Raw genomic sequence first — 20,748 nt, 5'->3', positions numbered from 1 at the left:
AGAATAAATATAATTTAAATATATTCTAAGATTTGTGATTGTCTGGGATGAGTGTAAAGACATTAATTAAATTTAGATTTTGATACATTGATAGTACATGTTGTAATTTCCAAGTAAGAACTAAAAGGAAGTGAAACGGTGCAGATCTTCCAAACAACTGATAGAGGGGATGAAAGGATTTATTTTCATTAAATGATTTAATAATCATTAATCCGGAAGAAAGTAATAAAGGATAGATGAAAAGCACATAGAACAGGCAGGATGAACTGAAAGCATAAGTTAGATTTTATATATATATATATAATACACATATAGGTTTCTGAGAGAAACATGTAAGTTTTTAGAAGGGTTGAACATTTTAATTTATTTTTTAAATATTTTATTTATTTATTTGACAGAGAGAGAGAGCACAAGCAGGGGGAGTGGAGGCAGAAGCAGAGGGAGAAGCAGGCTCCCCACTGAGCAGGTGGAGCCTGACATGGGGCTCAATCCCAGGACCCCAGGATCATGACCTGAGCCAAAGGCAGTCGCTTAACCAACTGAGCCACCCGGGTGCCCAGGGTTGAACATTTTTAATTGGAAAATATTATATTAAAAATGTGTATGTGTGTGTAAACCCAAAAGAATTGAAAGAAGAGACCCAAACACATCCCTATCACACCGGTGTTCATAGTATCATTATTCACAGCAGCCAAAGGATGGAAACGACCCAAGTGTCCATCAACAGATGAACAGATAGACAAGATGTGGCGTATGCAAACAATGGAGCTCTATTAAACCACGGAACGGAATGAAATTCTGATACATGCTACGACTTGGTAGAAACTTACGAACATTACGTCAAGTGAAAGCAGCCAGGCACAAAAGAACACATACACTGTGATTCCACTAAGAGGAGGTCCCTACGAGAGGCAGAAGGGGGAATGCCCCCCGAGGAGGGGATGGGAAGTCACTGTTCAGTGGGCACAGAATTTCTCTCTGGAATGATAAAAAGTTCTGCACATGGATGGTGGTGATGGTGGCATAACAATGTGAATATCCTTGGGCGCCTGGGTGGCTCAGTTGGTTAAGCGACTGCCTTCGGCTCAGGTCATGGTCCCAGAGTCCTGGGATCGAGTCCCACATCTGGCTCCCGGCTCAGCGGGGAGCCTGCTTCTCCCTCTGACCCTCTCCCCTCTCATGCTGTTTCTCTCTCTCTCTCTCTCTCAAATAAATAAATAAAATCTTTAAGAAAAAAAAACAATGTGAATATCCTTAATGCCACTGAATTGTATACCTAGAATGGTTAAAATGGTAAATTTTATGTTATACATATTGTAGCACAATAAAAATGTATGTATATGTGTACACACACACACACACACACACACACACATCCAGCAGGTATTTGTCACTCTACTAATTGCAGAAACAAAAAAATTGAAGGCAAGCAGCATTTCTAGAGCTAAACAGGTTCACTTCATATTGATAAAATAAATGCTTAATTCACCAAGAAGATATAAGGATTTAAGTTTACATGAACCTCATAACATCATCTCAAAATACATGAAATAAAAATTGAGACAACTGGGGCACCTGGGTGGCTCAGTCATTAAGTGTCTGTCTCCAGCTCAGGTCATGATCCCGGGGTCCTGGGATCAAGCCCCACATCAGGCTCCCTACTCAGTGGGGAGTCTGCTTCTCCCTCTCCCTCTGCACCTCCCCCTGCTCATGCACTCTCTCTCTCTCTCTGTCAAATAAATAAATAAAATCTTTAAAAAAAATGACACAACTACATGGAGAAGCAGACAAGTCCACAATCATACTGGGGATATTTTAATAGACCTCTCTTGGTCACTGATAGAACAAACAGATGGAAAATCAATAAGCATATAGACTCACAACTGAAAAAAAAATAGAAAACAACAGGAAGAAAAAGAACATAGGTTTGAACAACACAGTTGAACTTGGCCAAGTAGGTGCTTATAGAACAACACACCCAACACTGCATAACACATCCTCTTTTCAAGAACACACAAGACTTTTACAGAAATGTCCCACACTGGACAATAAATCAAGTCCCAACAATAGAAGGCAATCAGCCAAGCCATATAATGACTACAATCAGTAATCAAGCCAGACACCACCACCAACAGCCTGCTTATGAAGACAGCTTGGTTCTAGCATGACGACTGACAGGTAGAACCACTACAGGAGAATGACGAGCCCAGAAACAGACCCAGGCATATATGCCATTTTTTTTTTTTAAGATTTTATTTATTTATTTGACACAGAGAGACAGAGAAAGAGGGAGAGCACAAGCAGGGGGAAAGGCAGGCAGAGGGAGAAGCAGGCTCCCCGCTGAGCAGGGAGCCCGACGCGGGGCTCAATCCCAGGAGCCCGGGATCATGACCTGAGCCGAAGGCAGATACTTAACCCACTGAGCCACCCAGGCGCCCCATAACTGCGATTTTTTAATCAGTGCTGACATAGATCAGGTGGGGAAGGACAGGCTGCTTCATAAATGGTGCTGGGACAGGTAGGTCTCCAAACAGAAAAAACTTGGGTCTTTTTTCTTATTGTACATAAATCAGCTTCAAGTAGCTTAAAGGTCTAAATGTAAAAGATAATACTATAAATCTTTCAAAAGAAAATATAGGAGAATATCTTCAAGACCCCGGGGTAAGATTTCTCAAATAAGATGCAAATAGTACTAACCCTGAATAAAGAGACTGATAAAGTGACCAACACGAAAATTAAGAACTTCTGCTCATCAAACAACACTATACAATTGTTGAACAGGGTGACTGGAGTGGAGGGGTTTATTATATTTTCTGTGTTTTGTGTATGCTTGAAATGACAATTAAAAAGCTTTCTTATGCCAATCTCATAAAGAAAACCACAAGAGAATGATGCAGGAGAGGGTATTTGCAGCACATGTATCCCCCCAAAAAGTGCTAGTATCTAGAACACAACACAGTTGAACTTGGCCAAGTAGGTGCTTATAGAACAACACACCCAACATTGCATAGCACATCCTCTTTTCAAGAACACACAATAAATCAATTAATAAGCGACAACTTCATAATAACGAGACAAAACAGGAGGGTACCTGGGTTGTTCAGTTGGTTAATCGCCCAACTCTTGATCTCAGCTCGGGCTGATTTCAGGATCATTGAGTTCAAGCCCCTCATTGGGCTCCGGGCTGGGCATGGATGGAGCCTACTTAAAAAAAAAAAAAAAAAAAAAAAAACCTTAGCCATTTATAAAAAATAACTAACTAGACAAAACACTTGAACAGACACTTCACAGAAGAGATCCAAATGGTCAATAAGCATATTTTTAAAATTCTCAACCTCATTAGTAATAAAAAAACTAACTGGGGCACCTGGGTGGCTCAGTCGGTTGCGCATCTGCCTTCGGCTCGGGTTATGATCCCAGGGTCCTGGGATCGAGCCCCACATCGGGCTCCCTGCTCATCAGGAAGCCTGCTTCTTCCTCTCCCGCTCCCCCTGCTTGTGTTCCCTCTCTCGCTGTCTCTGTCAAATAAATAAATTAATTAAAATCTTAAAAAAAAATAAAACTTCAATGAACTACAACTACATATTTCCAGAATAGCTAAAATAAAAACACTCATCATGCCAAGGATTACCAAGGATGTGGGACAATTCTCATACCCTGCTCATGAGAGCTTTGATCCCTACAGCCACTTTGGAAAGTCAGGAGATTTTCTAACAAAGTTGAATTTGCTCACACCCCACAAACCAGCCAATCCAATTCTAGGCACATACTCTGGAGAAACTCTAGTCTATCTGTACCATATGTGCAAAAGAGATTACATTATTCTTAACAGTTATTAAGAGGAAACCATCCACTGTCCATCAACAGGGAAATGGATGAATTGTGGTATATTCGTGCAAGAGAGCACTGCAAAGCAGTGGAAATGAATGAGCCACAGCAATGCAAATTAACATTACAAACATAACATCGAGCTGAAGAAGCAAGATAGCAAGTAATTTAGTATGATTCCAATTATATAAAGTTCAAGAACAGACAACACTAAGTAATTCATGTGTACAAGCAAAAACTATAAATGTGGGCAAGGAAATCATTACTACAGGTTAGAAGAATGGTTACTTCAGGGGGAGTTTTTAGGGGGAATGTAAATAATGAGACACTGGCAATATTCTAATTTTGAATTGCTTCAGTTTTTTCTTTGAATTCCGCATATATATGTGTTCTTTTGTCTGTTTAAGCCATGTGCACTAAAAAAAAAAGTCTTTCTTAAGAAAAGAAAAAGTCATGATGTATTTAAAGATAACCACCATCCTAAGCTAAGCAACTAACTTAAAGCCCACATGAAAGATTTAATTTTTTAAATTATTTTTTAAAGATTTTATTTATTTATTTATTTATTTATTTATTTATTTATTTAAAAGAGAGAAAAAGAGAGAGAGCACAAGCAGGGGTAGAGGCAGAGGGAGAGGGAGAAGCAGGCTCGCCATTGAGTGTGGAGCCCGACACAGGGCTCAATCCCAGGACCCCGAGATCACGGCCTGAGCCAAAGTCAGACGCTCAACCAATTGAGCCACCCAGGTGCCCCCACATGAAAGATCTTTAAAAATACTGTACAATTGGCTGTCCAATCAGAAAAACGTATAATCAAAAAGAACAAAAGTGGGGCACCTGGCTGGCTCAGTTGGAGAAGCATATGACTCAATCTCGGGGTTGTGAGTTTGAGCCCCCATGTAGGGCATAGAGACTACTTAAAAAAAACAAGAGTAAGAGAGAGACAGAGAGAGCAAGGAGCTGTTAAGGCCTGGATAAAACCAGTTCACGCTCTACTAGTTAGAAATATAACAAGAAACCCTATATATCCAGTTACTTAAAGTAATAGAGCAGGGGTGCTCAGCCTTTTGAGGGCATCAAGTCCTGAAGAATCTAATAGAAGTCAAAAGCCCCTTCTCCTGAAAGATCACATTTACAGGAAATTCGTGTGCAATTTCTAGGAATTCACAGACACACTAAAGCTCGACCATCAGCAGGAGGGTGGCTGGAGCCCAGCGTCAGAACCTCTGCTGTGGAATCTAAGGTCCCCACTCCCGGGAACACAGCGGGCAGATATTTTTCCTCTCAGGTGGTTACACAGGAGTTTCCTGGGCTGCACATCTCTGTCACCTGAGACCCGTCCTCTGAAACCAGAGGTAGCACAGACGAGGGACCAGGGACTATCTCAGACACCTTCCCCAAACTGGCAAACTGAGAGCAGATCACACACCATTTTAGGGAAACTCAGTAGTAAAAGAAATTCTCCTTGTTAGTTTCGGAAGGATAAATAAAATCCCCCAGCCAGACCCTGGGGATGGTTGCCAAGCCATTTAGTTGCTCCTGACTGAACTCCGAGGGGCTCTCGGTGCTGCTGCTTTGGAAGGGCACCAGTTGGGTGACTCTGGTGTGCACAGCCCACTGCACGTAAGCAGGAGGGAGCCGGGAGCTCAGGGTGGGGCAGTTCCTAGACCACGCTCTTACAAGGCCCGAAGTAACACGGGCATTTTTAGAGATGCTGTCTTAAGGATAACAGCAACTATGGCATGAAAATGGCGGAGTAAAAGATAGAAGGTATAGAACTTGCAACTTACAGCCTTGTGATTTAAAGCAAAACTATCACGCAGGGATTTTTTTTTTTATTTTAAAGATTTCATTTATTTATTTGAGAGAGAGAATGAGAGAGAGAGAGCACATGAGAGGGGATAGGGTCAGAGGGAGAAGCAGACTCCCTGCTGAGCAGGGAGCCCGATGTGGGACTCAATCCAGGGACTCCAGGATCATGACCTGAGCCGAAGGCAGTCGGTTAACCAACTGAGCCACCCAGGCGCCCTCACGCAGGGATTTTTGAGGGGCACTAATTTGCACTTGGTGATAGGCTATTGGCTTATTGGTTATAGGCTTATTGGTTATAGATATTGAGTTTATTATCATAATCTCATTGGGACCGGAGCCCTGGAGCTTCGTGAGCTCTTAAGAATTTCTGTTCAAGGGGCGCCTGGGTAGCTCAGTTGGTTAAGCGTTGGATTCTTGGTTTTGGCTCAGGTCACGATCTCAGGATCATGAGATCAATTCCCTGAGTCAGGCTCTGTACTCAGTGGGGAGTCTTGAGATTCTCTCTCTCTCTCTCTCTCTCTCTCTCTATGCCCCTCTCCCCACTCACTCTCTCTCTATCTCAAAAGAAGAAGAAGAAGAAGAAGAAGAAGAAGAAGAAGAAGAATTTCTGTTCAAAAAATAGATTCCTACTTTCTGCTCAGTTTTTCTGTAAACCTGAAACTGCTCTAAAAAATAAAATCTATTAATTTAAGAAATGTATACTCTTTAAAAAAAAAACAAACCTTGGGATCAGCGTGGTCTTCATTAAACAGTTACAAAATATAAGTGATAGCACTTTTGATCGTAATTCTTAGAAACCAAAGCAGATCTGTCTTCAGAAAGAATGTAAGGACACCTAACTCATGAAGTATGTGCTTCTCAAAATGAAGGTGAATTACTGGTCTTGGTTAGAGAAATCAGGGGAGAAAGTTCAACTGAGTGAGCATTAAAAAACAAAACAAAACAAAACAAGATTCTGTAAGAGATGTGCTTTCTGAGGACACCTGAAAGCGACTGAAATGCATAACAATGAGAGGACCTGGCGAAGTTTCACTGCTGGGGAGCAGCGATGCCCTAAAAATATTCCTGCTTGTACATAATTAATATGCTCTACATGGAAGCAATTTGGAGTGTTGACTAGGAGTATGATTACTCTAGGGCGGGTTATGGGCATACATGGCTGTTGTATTTTTTCAATTAAAAAAAAATTTTTTTTTAAAGTAAGCTCTAGGGCGCCTGGGTGGCTCAGTTAGTTAAGCGGCTGCCTTCAGCTCAGGTCATGATCCTGGAGTCCCAGGATCGAGTCCCGCATCGGGCTCCCTGCTCAGCAGGGAGTCTGCTTCTCCCTCTGACCCTCTTCCCTCTCGTGCTATCTCTCATTCTCTCTCTCTCAAATAAATAAATAAAATCTTTAAAAAAATAAATAAATAAAGTAAGCTCTACACCCAACGTGGGGCTTGAACTCATGACCCCTGGGACCAAGAGTCGCACGCTCTACCGACTGCACCAGCAGTCGGCAGAGGTAGGTGCCCCGCAGCTGTTGTATTTTTGACAGAACTGCAAGTCAACAGATTTCCAAAGAATCCCACCATGCAGCGACCCCAGTTCAGATGCATTTTCCATTCAGATGCCTGTTTGATACGTTGAGGCCTCAGATATTTCCAGAAATGACAGGTGTCCTAGATATTTCCAGGAACACCAGCGGCCATGCTCAGAGTGGTGCCGTACCTCTCCTATGTATTACCCACGGCTACACATCCAGTGCTGGTTACTTTAGAGTGTCTCTGGCAATATGGAAGACAATTGTGATCCAGAATGTCTGCAAACAGAGAGGGAAATGCTTAAAAGAAAAAGCCTGAGCCACACAGTTAATAAACATGCAATCTGCGTTCTCACTCGGGTAGTGTTAGGCACGCTGAGAAGGTCTGAGTTTTCCCCTCCCGGACCAGGTGGCTCAGATTTTCCCGATGTGTCAGGAGGATGTCATGACCACCGAGCCACTTACACAAAGTCTCTTTCAAGTAGTGGACGCCGTTCCAGTGAGACATTCACTCAGGATGAAAGCTGGGAGAGAGTAAAGGAAATGGAACAATTCATCAGGATCCACACCAGCACCTGTCAAGCCTTCACAACCTGTGGACCACACAGCCCGGATCACGTTCTCCATTCTGTCCACCAAGGAGGAGGAGGCTCCCCGGGGCAGAGATGCTTCTTCAACACTTGTTCTTTTCTCGGTGTGGGTGGGAGAGACGACCAGGCCTGACCCCGACTGGACACTTTCCTCTACGTTCATAAACTGTAACAACACTGAACACGTACTACAAAGAGGTTATTGCAAACAATTCACAGCACAATGTGAACTTGTTTCACTCGCTTATTCAGGCGCGTCCTTTCGGGCAGCAACATTAACCGTCTTACTCCTCTTATGTACAGCATCTTGGGAGCCCAGTGAATACGCTCTTGAGAGAGCCATAATTAGACCATGACTAGGTACAGGCTTAGGCAGGTAGAAGCAGGCTGAAGTCAAAAGTCTGTTGCTATGACTCACTGACGGTCACTGACACAGTTAAATGTCTAGGAAAAAGGTCTTCTTTTGATTCTTCCAGACACTTTGCACCAGACTGTATTGGGCTACACAGAAAGCGGGTTTGGCTGTGTTCTTACTTGCGATGCACATTTTCTATGCGAGGCTCTGCTGTGAGAACTGTTTGTCAACTGTTCCAATCCAGTACTAGCTGATTAACCCCGTATATTTTTTTTTCTTCCCATTTCCAATGGTTCATTTTCTCTCCAGTGGCTCCTGTCTTCCTTGATGCAGTTTTTTTTTTCATTTTTTATTTTTTTAATTTAAATTCAATTAGATGCATATAGTACATCATTACTTTAGCCTTGAGTCCCATTTAATCTTTCCACTGCTATTTCTTGTGACTTTTTTACTCATTTTCTCAGATTTCTTTTTTTTTTAAGATTTTATTTATTTATTGGACAGAGAGACACAGTGAGAGAGGGAACACAAGCAGGGGGAGTGGGAAAGTGAGAAGCAGGCTTCCCGAGGAGCAGGGAGCCTGATGCGGGGCTCGATCCCAGGGTCCTGGGATCATGACCTGAGCCGAAGGGAGACGCTTAATGACTGAGCCACCCAGGCGCCCCATTTTCTCAGATTTTTTACCCACACCTCAGCTGCTTTAATATCCCTTTGAATCCTTTAGTCTTTCAGTTAATACATTTTCCAAAACCCCTAAGATGATTTGATTAAAAAACCGCGAAACATGCCTCCGATTCTTATAAACAATCACACAAGTTACCTGTTAAATGTAAACATATCCATATGAACCAGCAAGATTTCCCTCTCACTAGCGCCTTGCTCATTTGTAGGCCTGCATGATTATGTGAAAATCACCCTCAACAACCAAGCCGTTTCCCCTTTTTATGGTTACAGTACCAAATTTTTCAAATTATTCAATTATATTTTAAACTACATCAGATAGACAAAAGAATATAAGCATCTTATATAAATCTCACAAGAGAAATCTCTTGTTAACTCTCCTATTTTGTCTTATACGAAATGACTCTCTTATTATTATTATTTTTAATTTAGAAGATTTGGGGAGCCAGGCAGAGAAAGACAAATACTGCTTGGCTTTACTTATATGTGAAATCTAAAAAAAAATTTTTCAAGTGGAACACACAGAAACAGAGAAGAGACTGGTGGCCAGGGGCTGGGGGTTGGGACAAACGGGGACAGGCTGGAAAACGGCACACACGTTCGGTTACAAGATGAGTAAGGTCCGAAAATTGGATGTATAAGATGGTGACTAGAGTTGGCAAGACTGCCTTGTGCAACTGAAATTTGCTGAGAGAGTAGAACTTAAGTGTTCGCACCAAAATGAGTCAATAAATAAAGGTAAGCATGGGAGCTGATGGATGCGTTCATTAACTCTATTGCAGAAATCCTTTCTTACTGCATACGCGTGTCAGTTCATCACGGTGTACACTTCAGATCTATCACCATTTTATTGGTCAACCATACCTCAGTAAAGCTGGAGAAAAAGACTCAGGGGCCAAGGTGATTTTATGGAGGTTAGCCGCTTCCATATTTACTGTGCACGGCATGATGACCGTTTCCTCTCCTTTCCTAAATGTGGAACACTGGCAATTTTTTCTTCATGACAGAACAATCCATGTCCACCACCGTAGGAAATGTAGGTAATGTGGGGGGTGCCTGGGTGGCTCAGTTGGTTAAGTGTCCGACTCTTGGTTTCGGCTCAGGTCATGATCTCGGGGTCGTGAGATGGAGCCCCTCGTCCAGCTCTGTGCGCAGCGCAGAGTCTGCTTCTCCCTCTCCCTCTGCTTCTCCCCCCCTCGACCCTCCCCTCTTGCCCATGCTCATGCGTGCTCTCCCTCTCAAATAAATAAACAAAATCTTGAAGAAAGAAAAAAGAAAATGTAGGTAATTTGGATAAACAAAAGAAAAGAAGAAAAAATAATATAAAATCATCTAAAATTCTACCCAAGAGATGTTACCTTTGTGTACACTCCCTTCCTGTGTAAGCAGGGAGAGGCTACAGTGCTTACCCCTCCTTTGAAGGAATCTCCCCTCTTAGAGCCCCTACAGCCAATGCTGCCTTAGCTGATACCATGTAACCCTATCCCACATGTCGCTCGGATTAGACCAAGGATGAGCACCCTATCTGTATTAGTCAGGGTGTAGTCAGGAAAACTGACACCACCCTGGGCTCTTCAAGCCAAATAAAGAAAATTGGTTACACAGGAAATGGAAAAGCTGAGAGGCCAACCACAGGATGGTGAGGCAAGGGAGAGGTTAGCAACAGCCGGAAGCCACTGCTACCCTAAGGCTGAAGGGGCAGCAGGAGAGGGAGGTTTTATTGGAGCAAGGAGGTCGGGGCCAGCTGGAGCCAGAACCAAGGACAGGGATTTCCAGGGAGCTGGAACCACAGAAGGAGGGTCTGTTTGGAGGGAGCAGGACACTCATAGAAGAGAAGGAGCCACAGTCAAGGACCTCACAGGGACAGAGAAATGGGGGAAATGTCCCAGTCCTCCCTTTCTCCTACTCTCCAATCATCCACCACTGCCTTCTGTTGGCCAAACTTACCCAGAAGCCTCTGAGCTAAGGAACCTGGGAAACACGGGGTAGGGAAGTGGGGAAAGGAGCAGCAGGGGTGAGCACAGACAGGCGATGTCTAGCAACCGTCTAAGGGCAGCCAATCAATGGGCTAGCCAGTGATTTGGTTTGGTTCCTACCAAAAAGGGTTAAGCTGAATCTAGTCATGAGGAAATAATTAGGCAAATCCAAAATTGAAAGACATTGTGCAAACAACTGGCCTAGACTTTCTGAAAAAGTCAATGTCATAAAAGATGAAAGACAGCCAGGGAACTTGCCCAAATAAAAGTACATTAGGGAGACATGACAACTAATTTCTACTTGTGATCATGGTTTGAATATTGGATCCAAAAAAATCATATATGAAGGCCATTATTGGGGCAACTGTGGAAATATGAATATGGGTGTACATTAGATTATATATAATTGTTAAATCTCATGAGTGTGATCATTTGATTATGGTTATGTAAGACAATGCCCTTGTTCTCAGGAGATATATACTAAAGTATTTAATGGTAAAATGTCATGATGTCTCCAATCAACTCCATACACATATGCACAGAAAAAGCAAATGTGGCAAATGCTAAAATGGGTGAATCCAAGTCAAGGGTGTATGGCCATTCGGTGTTTTATTCTTGCCACTATTCTGAAGGCTTAATTTTTTTCAAACCAAAAACTTGAGAAAAAGAACAGGTGGGCCTCTGACCTTTGAGCACGGACGTGGGGCAAAAAGATGAACTGAACCAATCAGTTCTTAGGAATTTGGACCTAAAAAACATGAAAAGCACTTTCTAGTTAGCAGTAAAGTTGGAGGTGACAGAAAATCATGAGTGGATCATGAGTAGATCATGAGTGGATGATGAGTGGATCATGTAATCCCAAAATTATGTGGTGGGAGAAAAGATAGGGAAAATTATTTGCAAAAACAGCTACCAAGTATTCTTCCCATCTTTGTAAGCACACGCCACTTCTCCCATCAGGAGGTGAAATCTGTTTCTCCTCCCTACCATATTGACTTGCACTGACCAACAAAACGCAGTGGAAGTGCCATGGTGTCAGTTCTAGAGCTCAAGGGGCCTGACAGCTTCTGCTTTACCTCTCCTGGAGCCCTGAGCTACTGTATCAAGAAGCCCTGCTGGAGAGACTGGCCCCACCAGCCCCTAGTTGCTCTGGACACCTTAGCTGAGGAGCTACACATTGAGTGAAGTCATCCACATCCTCCAGCTCCAGTCAAGCTGGCCCAGCCAACACTTCATGGAGCAGAGATGAGCTGTCCCTGACAATCCCTTCGCCAATTACAGCATCATGAGCCAATAAATAAATGCTGATTGTTGTTTTAAGCCAATGGATTTGGGGGAGGTTTACGATATGGCCAATAGGGAACAGAGCAGACAGACAGAGACACAGAGATGCCTGGAGGGAGAGTAAAAAAAAACTGCCTGAGTTTTATCATTCCAGTTCATTCCACATGTAGGCTCAAAACAGCTCCTTTCCTTTCTTGAGTTAAATGGAGCAGGTCTCTATATTCCTGGCAACAAAAAGAGACAGGCACAAATGTCCTTGCCCTGTCCTTTCTTTTCGCAGGTGTTTTCATCTTCCAAAGATTCTGGATAAACAGCTCTTATTTCTCTGCGTGGAGCACTGGGCGTTATGCACAAACAATGAATCACGGAACACTACATCAAAAACTAATGATGTAATGTATGGTGATTAACATAACAATAAAAAATTAAAAATAAATCTCTTATTTCTGCTTTCCACATTCATTCCCCTTTTATTGAGTAACAGCACCTGATTTTTTAAATGGTTTGTTGTGAACTGCATCATGCAAATAGAAGGGGGAATAAAATCATTTGTGCAATTTAAATATATTAATAGGATAAACAATCATCCAGCCAGTTTGAGATATAAAACACGGCCAGTCCTCCTGGAGCCTCTTCTACCCCTCCTCAATTGTAGTCTTTTCTCTACCCCCAGCAGTGACCATTGTGATGACTTTTGTGCCGATCATTCCCATTTTCTCTTTTAGCTTTCCACCTATGTATGCATCCCTAAATATTACTAAGTTTTGAAAATCTGAGCAGCAAGCAGCAATTAAGGACTGTAAGGAAAGGCTGATGCCACCACTGTTGGAGGGAAGCTCATGGAGAAGCTAAGCTGAATGGTCTCTGGGCCACTAGCTGGCTTCAGCTTTCCTGAGCATTTACAAGAGCCTTTGACAGGAAAATCATTGAATACGGAGTTGAGTAAAACCAAGCATTAGGCTCAGCACAGTTGAGACATGTGGCAGCACCGTGGCATGGACCAGGTTTTAGGTGTTTGTCCAGAGAGGGAGGCTGTTTTGTTATTTTCAGCTCACCATGACTTCTCCTTCAACATTTCTAGGCGACATATACAGCACATCAGGCAGCGGGGCATGCAGAAATGAGCCGGAACTTCATCAACATGTGGTCAAAATAAGATAAGTACAGAGAAAAACTTGGGTCAGACTCTCTGGGCTTGGTTTAAGGTTAATGTTGTGGTAGCGGGGTAACAATGGTGGCAGCTCTCGCCACGTCTCTCTGCGGTCACAGTGCTTCATTCCAAACTGTTACCTTCTGCATCTAACGCACGGCTGCCCCCTTGGACTCCCCCATCACTCTCATCGTAAGGATCCCTTCCACCTCTCCCCTGGGTCAGATTCTTACCTGAGGTGCCCCATGCCTTCTTGTCCAAGAAGCACAGCCTCCAGTAGCTTTGCTCGGAATCCATGGGAGGGAAACACTTTGAAATCTTGCATGTCTGAAAATGTCTTTATTTACCTTCATATTGGATTGATAATTCAGCTGGGTGAAGAATACTAGGGTGGAAATCACTCTTCTTCAGAATTTTGAAGGCATTGCTCTGTTGTCTCTTGCTCCCAGTGTTGTTCTTTGGAGCATGCAAAGACAAATCTGATTGTCCATCCTCTGTGTACGATCTTCATGTTTCTCTCCCTTCTCCCCGCCCCCTCAGATTTCAAGGTCTCTTTGCCCCAGTGTTCTGAAATTTCATGATGATGTATCATGGTGGGTCTCTTCTCATCCTTTTTTTCTGGGCTTTTGAAGGACCCTTTCAATCTGGACCTTCAAGTCCTTCAGTTCTGGTAAATGTTTCTGTATTGTTTTACTGATGACTGCCTCCCCTATCTGTTCTCTGTTCTCTCTTTCTAGAACTCTATTATTCAGATATTATTCAGGCTTATCTTTTCTCTCCTTTTTTCCATCTCTTTGTCTTCTTCAGGGATTTCCTCAAATTGACCTTCCAACTCTTAGAGTACATTTTTCAGGTCTACTCTCCTGCTTTAACTTTTATGAGCTCTTTCCTCTTAAAGTGATGACTATATCATCCTCTTCTTACAACATGAGTGCAATATATTCTTATTCCCTTACGAGTATATTAGTGATAGATTTATAGAGTTTTCAAATCCCTATATTCTGTGGGGCTTTTGTTTGCTTTCGTTTTGGGCTGTCTTTGACGTTCCAAGGAGCCTCTGATTTTGGGGGGAACTGCCTCCTCCCACATTCTCAACCCATATGAATGGGTTCTCCATTTGCTAATTCTTTTGTTGTGTATAATATGTTTAAAGTGCCTGAGCCTCAGTTTCCTCATCTGTAAAATGAGGACAGAATCTATTTCAGTAGGGTTGTCAAGAGGAGTAAGTGAAATAATACTAAGGACATGGACTGTGTGTCTTTTTCTTTTCTTTTTTTTTTTTTTAAAGTTTTATTTATTTATTTCAGAGAGAGAATGAGAGATAGAAAGCACAAGAGGGAAGAGGGTCAGAGGGAGAAGCAGACTCCCTGCTGAGCAGGAAGCCCGATGTGGGACTCGATCCCGGGACTCCAGGATCATGACCTGAGCCGAAGGCAGTCGCTTAACCAACTGAGCCACCCAGGCACCCCTGTGTGTCTTTTTCAAGCGTGGGGAGACTGAAGTGCCCAAGGTTACACATCTAATCACAGAACTCAAACTCAGATTCCTAATCTGACACATAATTAGTACTCAATAAATTTTAGCTATTGTCATTATTATAAAATTCAGGTGGGACCCACACCATCTCTCAGCTGAAGAGAGAAGTACATGACCCAGGCCTGGTCAAAGAGATTTAGCACTGGGATTTTGGCTGGAATGATTTGGAAGGAAAAACTGTTTTTCTGTAATATAATCCCAGAGCTGCTGGTAGGCCCTCTGTGATGGCTAATTTTATATGTCAACCTGACTGGGCCACAGGATGCCCAGATAGCTGGTTAAACATAATTTCTGGGTGTGTCTGTGAGGGTGTTTCCAGAAGAGATCAGCATTTTAATGGATAAATTGAGCAAAGCAGATGGCCCTCCCCAATGTGGATGGACCTCATCCAACCTGCTGCGGGCCTGAATAGAACAAAAAGGTGGAGAAAGGTTGAATTCGCTCTCTGCCTGACTACTTAAGCTGGAGTATTCATCTTCTCCTGACCTCAGCACTCCTGGTTCGCAGCCCTTCAGAACCAGCCTGGAATCTACACCATCAGCTCTCTGGCTCTGAGTCCTCTGAACTACACCCCTCGGCTTTCCTGCCTCTGTTTCTCTGGAAAACTCTAATACACCCTGTTTAACAACACTTGTGGAAAGTGCACCCGAATGTAAAACCAACACAAAATAAAGCTGAACTAAGAGATGGAAGCACATTACTAACGATGATCCTTGAGCACCTGGGTCCGGCCTGCTTGAAGACATTATACTCCCTAACTTTCCAGGATTATGAATCAATACATTCTTTTTCTTTCTCTTAAATCACTCTTAGTTGAGTTTTTGCAACAGAAAGAATCCCTTATAGTACAAAAACTTGAGAACATACTGTTTCAAACCATGATTTCACTTTGCATATCATCATCATATTTTCACAGTGTTATTTTTCAACATAATTTATGTCTGATATTATAATCTCTACTATGAAGCCCATATTAGTGGGCAAATTGTTATCAATTTTTCAATACTATAAACAACAATGAAATGAATGTCCTTATACCAAATTTCTGCATATATGGCAATTATTTCCTGAAAATAAATTCCTAGAAGTGGAACTTCTCAGTCAAAAGATATTAAGACTTCTGCCACATATAGTAAAAAGTTACCCCTTGAAAGGTGATGCCAATTTACTCTCACACCAGAAACATAGGATAATGCCTATTTCCTCTACCACTGCCTACAATGGCTAGTATCTTTTTTTTTTTAGTATTTTATTTATTTATTTATTTGACACAGAGAGAAAGAGCACAAGCAGGGGGAATGGCAGGCAGAGGGAGAGGCTGAGAACCTGATGTGGGGCTCAATCCCAGGACCTGAGCCCAAGGTACACGCTTAACCAACTGAGCTACCCAGGCGCCCTGGCTAGTATCTTTCTTAAAATCCCTGCCAAGTTCATCTCACACACACACACAATCAAAAGTAGTATCTCATTTTACTTGGCATTTCTTTACTGAGTTATCTACCATGCATAGATTTTTCAATATTGTGCTGGATTCCATTTGTTAACATTTTAAAAAATATTTTTTAAGATTTTATTATTTATTTGTTAGAGAGAGGGAGAGAAAGAGAGAGGGAGAGAGAGAGCATGAACAGGGGGAGTAGCAGGAAGAAGGAGAAGCGGGATCCCTGCTGAGCAAGGAGCCTGATGCGGGACTCCATCCCAGGACTCTGGGATTATGACCTGAGCCGAAAGTGATGCTTAAGGCATCCCGCATTTGTTAACATTTTATTTAGGAATCCTGCATCTGCCAAATAAAATTGTTAAAAAAGGAATCCTGCATCTATATTCTGCAGTTGGCTCCTCTGGTAATCCTATTTTCTCAGGTTTACCAGGCGTTATTCTAATTTCATAAAATAATCTAATAAATGTAGAGGTTTGAGGATGGACAAATCTGAGTTTGGGTCTGAATTCCATGACTACATGGTCAATTTAATCTTCCTAATGCTGAAGAAGGGTGTTGTGGGAAGGGGGACAATTAAACCCCACCAGAACCTGGGAAGGCTCAGCCCTTGGAGAGTCAAGACACCACAAAAGCTGTGGGTGAGACACAAGGCCAAGATGAGAGGGTGCTTCAAAGGGAGGTACTAAGGGATCAGACCACCAAATCCCTACCTATCCCACATACACCTGCTGGCACCCTTTCCCACTGCAAGACAAGAGGTTTACCTTTTGAAGAAGCGAGATGCTCTGGGCTTGGGGAGACCAGGTACAGTAGAGCGAGTGAGGTGAAGTATGGGACTTGAAGGGGTTCAGGACAAGTCTCCCCAAAATGTGCCACTTTGGCATGTGGACTATTTTGAGCTGAAGGCAATAGAGACCCTCTGGGCCCAAAAGAAACTTTTGCCCCTCCCTTAACTACCTAGAAGAATCTAAATTGGGGGTCTTTCCCAAAATAAGAGTTATCGCTAGAGATAAATTTTATCTGAATGACCCATCCAATAGCAGGGTAGATATCTAATTACCAAACATCTGTTCTTCCTCTTATTGCCCTATGAATTGCTTTCCTCCTCTTTGAACCCCAGGCCCTTATCCCATTCCTTAGCTTAGGATGGCACATACACCTCATTTTACCTATCTGTGAACCTCTCATATATGTGGGGTTCCCGTACATAGGAAATTAAATTTGATTTTCTCCTGTTAATCTGTCTTATGTCAATTTAATTCTTAGAGCAACTGGAAGAATCTTTGAAGGGTATAGGAAAATTTTCTCTCCCCAACAGCCTGAAAACAGGGAGATTAAGTGACACTTAATGCTGAATGATGGGGAACCCAGTCCCTCCCCAACCTGTTCCTAGATTTGCAAGTAGCTCACTACCAAAGCAGAAGACAGGGCACTTCTTGTCTGCAGAATTAAACTACTCCAGAGAAAAGAACTCTGTTCTAATTAACCTTTGGAGGTATACCCAAAGACAGCCCTTTCACCTGCCAGTTTCCCTATGAGAGGCCCACACATCCTCAAACCCTGCCTATGTATTCAGAGCTTCCAGTCAGCTCTGTAATGCCTCACACTTGTATGAAGAGATATCCAAGGAACACAAAACATTTGAAAGAACACAAAAATAAAGAGAACAAAACAATGAAAACAATCAAAGAATTTTCATTCTTTTATTACAAAATTTTTATTATATATTACATTGTATATAATTCTATAACAAATTTTTTAAAACTTTTTATCATAACTCATTCTTTTAACTTTACTATAATTTATATTATTACATTATAACAAAACAAAAAGAAATAAAAGAGTACACTGAAATAATTGGGGGAGGGGAGGAAATGAAGAAAAAACCTTTTAAAATACACTTCTTGACAGAGGTGAACACTCATGTCCCTCTTCTGATTTTTCTTTGATGGAAAGGAAGCTTAGGTTCCAGGTCTCAGGGACGATGGAACGCCATATCTCATTGGTAATTATGGAAAGAATAAGATGGGAATGCCTGACTTAACACCTCCATTTATTTTCTTCTTGGGAGCCAGCATGCTTACAGAGACCACGAGTGCTCAATTACTGCCCTCCAAGCTTTCAGTTGTACAGAGAGGGAGTAGGGAGGCTCAGTGTGGGAGCGTGTTCTCATTACTTTGGGTTAACTGCATAACAAGTTAACCCAAAACATAAAGGCTTCAAACATTTTATTTTGCTCACAGATTCCATGTGTCTGGAATTCAGGTGGGGACACAGCAGAAAAGGCCCATCTCTGTTCCACGACCTTTGGGGCCTCAGGTGGGAGGGCTCCCTGGCTGGAAGATCCAACTACTAGAGGCTGGTTTCGCATGAAGTTGCCTTCACTCCCCTGTCCAGCATTTGATGCTGGCTGTCTGCTGAGACCTTTGCTGGAGCTACTAACCAGAGCACCAACACATGGCCTTGTTCCACAGCCAGGGCTCAGACTTCTTACCCTGTAGCTCAGCCTCCAAAAATGAGTGTTCAGCCAACAAAGGGAGGAAGCTACAGCATTTTTTCTGACCTGGCCTCAGAATTCAAACATCATTTCCATCACACTCTATTGGTTACACATTGAGTTACAAACCCGCCCAGGTTCAGGGAGAGGGGGAGACAAAGACCCCATCTTTCCATGGATGGAGTGTCAAAGGATTTGTGGACATGCTCTAAAACCACCCCAGGGCAGAATCTTAAAGACCCTAAGAACTGATGCAAGGGACAAAGCACTGAGAAACAGATGAGGAGTAGCACTGCAGAGCTATCAGGCTTCTCGCAGCTGTACCTCCAGGGAACAGTAGGCTGCAATAGAAGGGAACTCAACCATCTCCCACGGCAACCATCTCAAAGGAGGGAGGAAAGATGGGGGACAGAGGCAGACTCTCCCAGCACCCCTCCCCACATCCTTCTGATACTACCTTCTTGGCCCCAAGAGCTAGTCCCACAACCAACCCCAACGCCAGTTTCTTTTAGGACTTTGCCCAAACCAAGGAAACCTTTCTTCATGAGCTGGACCGTTTTCAGGACAAAAGGGGACAGATACAAGTCAATGGCTTCTCTCTGTAATATTCTCCCCTTTATCATCAAGCCAAATCAGAACTAAGAAATATTCAAACAATATCTACATGAGTTTTAACCCTCCTCGGCTGAGATAAATCTCTTGTTTTTCAACCTTCAGGTATTTTGGATGCTCTACTTTCTTGGAAGAGTGCCGTTGGGCTCAGGAGGAGCTAGCACACAGATCCTTCCAAGGGACAGAAATGAGGGACAGTGGTGATGGCCACCTGACTCCATGTGTGAACATCTATTCACAACTGTTCTTTCACTGGGGACACCCAGGGGGCAGGTTCGAGGACAACTCCCTCTTATTCTTGAATAGCAACAATAAAGTGTAAGTAAGCACAGCTGCATAGGATTTACAGTCACACAGTTCCAGTAGGAATTCTGCAAACAGCAAAGTTCCTCCATTGCTGCAATAGCTGTTTTTTGTGAGGAGGGTGGGACTCTGTGGCTACTGGTTTACACGTACCATCTGTCATTTCCACCTTTTTCTCCATGAGGGGAAAAACAATTTTATGACAAATGTCAGGCAATCTTTAGGCTCATAAAAAGGAATTCAGACAGTGTTCTCTGAGAGTCATGAGGTGGGATTATTTTGAGCCCCGGTTACAGAAACCCATGGAAGCCAGCTTACACTTGTACGGGAAAGCTTACTGGAAGGGCCCTAGCATTTCACACAGGGTCCAAGGGCAGAGATACATCGGGGCCTCTGAAACAGGCTCAGAGAAGGCTGGGACTGGGACACAGGAAGTCTCCTTCACCTCATCAGTCTGAGCTCTCAGCCTTCCTTCCAGATTCCTGGAATGATTGGCCAAACCCTAGTCAGGTGCTTATCTCTGGAGCGATCAGCTGCACCCAGGAACAGGGTGTGAACCGGGCTCCTCTCCTGGTTCACATGTGGATGAGAAGAGGTGAGGTTCCCAGAAATTGGGGAGGGGAACAATGCAATAGATAAGCGATCCCTCTGGGTGACTCAGAGCCCCCAGGCCTCACAGAAATAAAACTTAGAGAAGGGAAAAAAAAAAAAAAGTGGGGAATGGGCAGACGTCTTGATTTGGCCACGTTCCAGATACTCCCCTTGGAGTGGATGAGGCTGAATTATGTCCTAGGAGTAAAAGCATCCTGGCTATTTCTCTATCTAGCGACCAGGTGCAGTCAGTGAGGTGGTCTCATCACAAAACCATCCTTGCTGAAGCTCATCTTTCCCAATGCCTTCCAATACCATCTATGTGGGCAGTGGGGTCACTCATCTGGAGGCACTGGGGGCCACCACTTAGGAAAACCTTCCTGAGAATGGATCCAGCCACGAAAATCCTGAATGATTCAGATCGATTAGCTTTAGCGTGGTAAGGGAACTGGATGCAGGTCGCAGCGGGCAAAGGTGGACCAATTAGGATCCTGCAGTGGGAGCCCAGGCAGCTTCAGCCAGGGTGAAGACTGTGAGGATGTAGAGAAGCTGAAAGACTCCAGAGACCTTTAA

The 20,748-nt window shown here is 43.1% G+C and overlaps 1 long non-coding RNA gene across 3 annotated transcripts in view; it reads right to left on the bottom strand.

Moving 5' to 3' along the window:
* The window catches only part of LOC114225419 (uncharacterized), an 83,203-nt gene that overhangs the window by 25,192 nt on the left and 37,263 nt on the right, over nt 1-20,748 (bottom strand). For 2 of the 3 annotated variants that reach the window (XR_003612550.2, XR_015769259.1), the window contains exon 4: nt 3,092-3,201. This is a non-coding gene — a long non-coding RNA (uncharacterized LOC114225419). Of the gene's footprint in view, nt 1-3,091; nt 3,202-3,367; nt 3,519-20,748 lie in introns of all 3 variants that reach the window. The other variant, XR_015769258.1, reaches the window with a different exon arrangement.

This window comes from Eumetopias jubatus, unplaced genomic scaffold (genome assembly GCF_037043125.1).
Source record: "Eumetopias jubatus isolate StellerSeaLion01/CBP00866 unplaced genomic scaffold, mEumJub1_p1.0 scaffold_10, whole genome shotgun sequence".
Lineage (NCBI taxonomy): Eukaryota > Metazoa > Chordata > Mammalia > Carnivora > Otariidae > Eumetopias > Eumetopias jubatus.
This window is presented reverse-complemented; position numbering and strand designations above follow the sequence as displayed.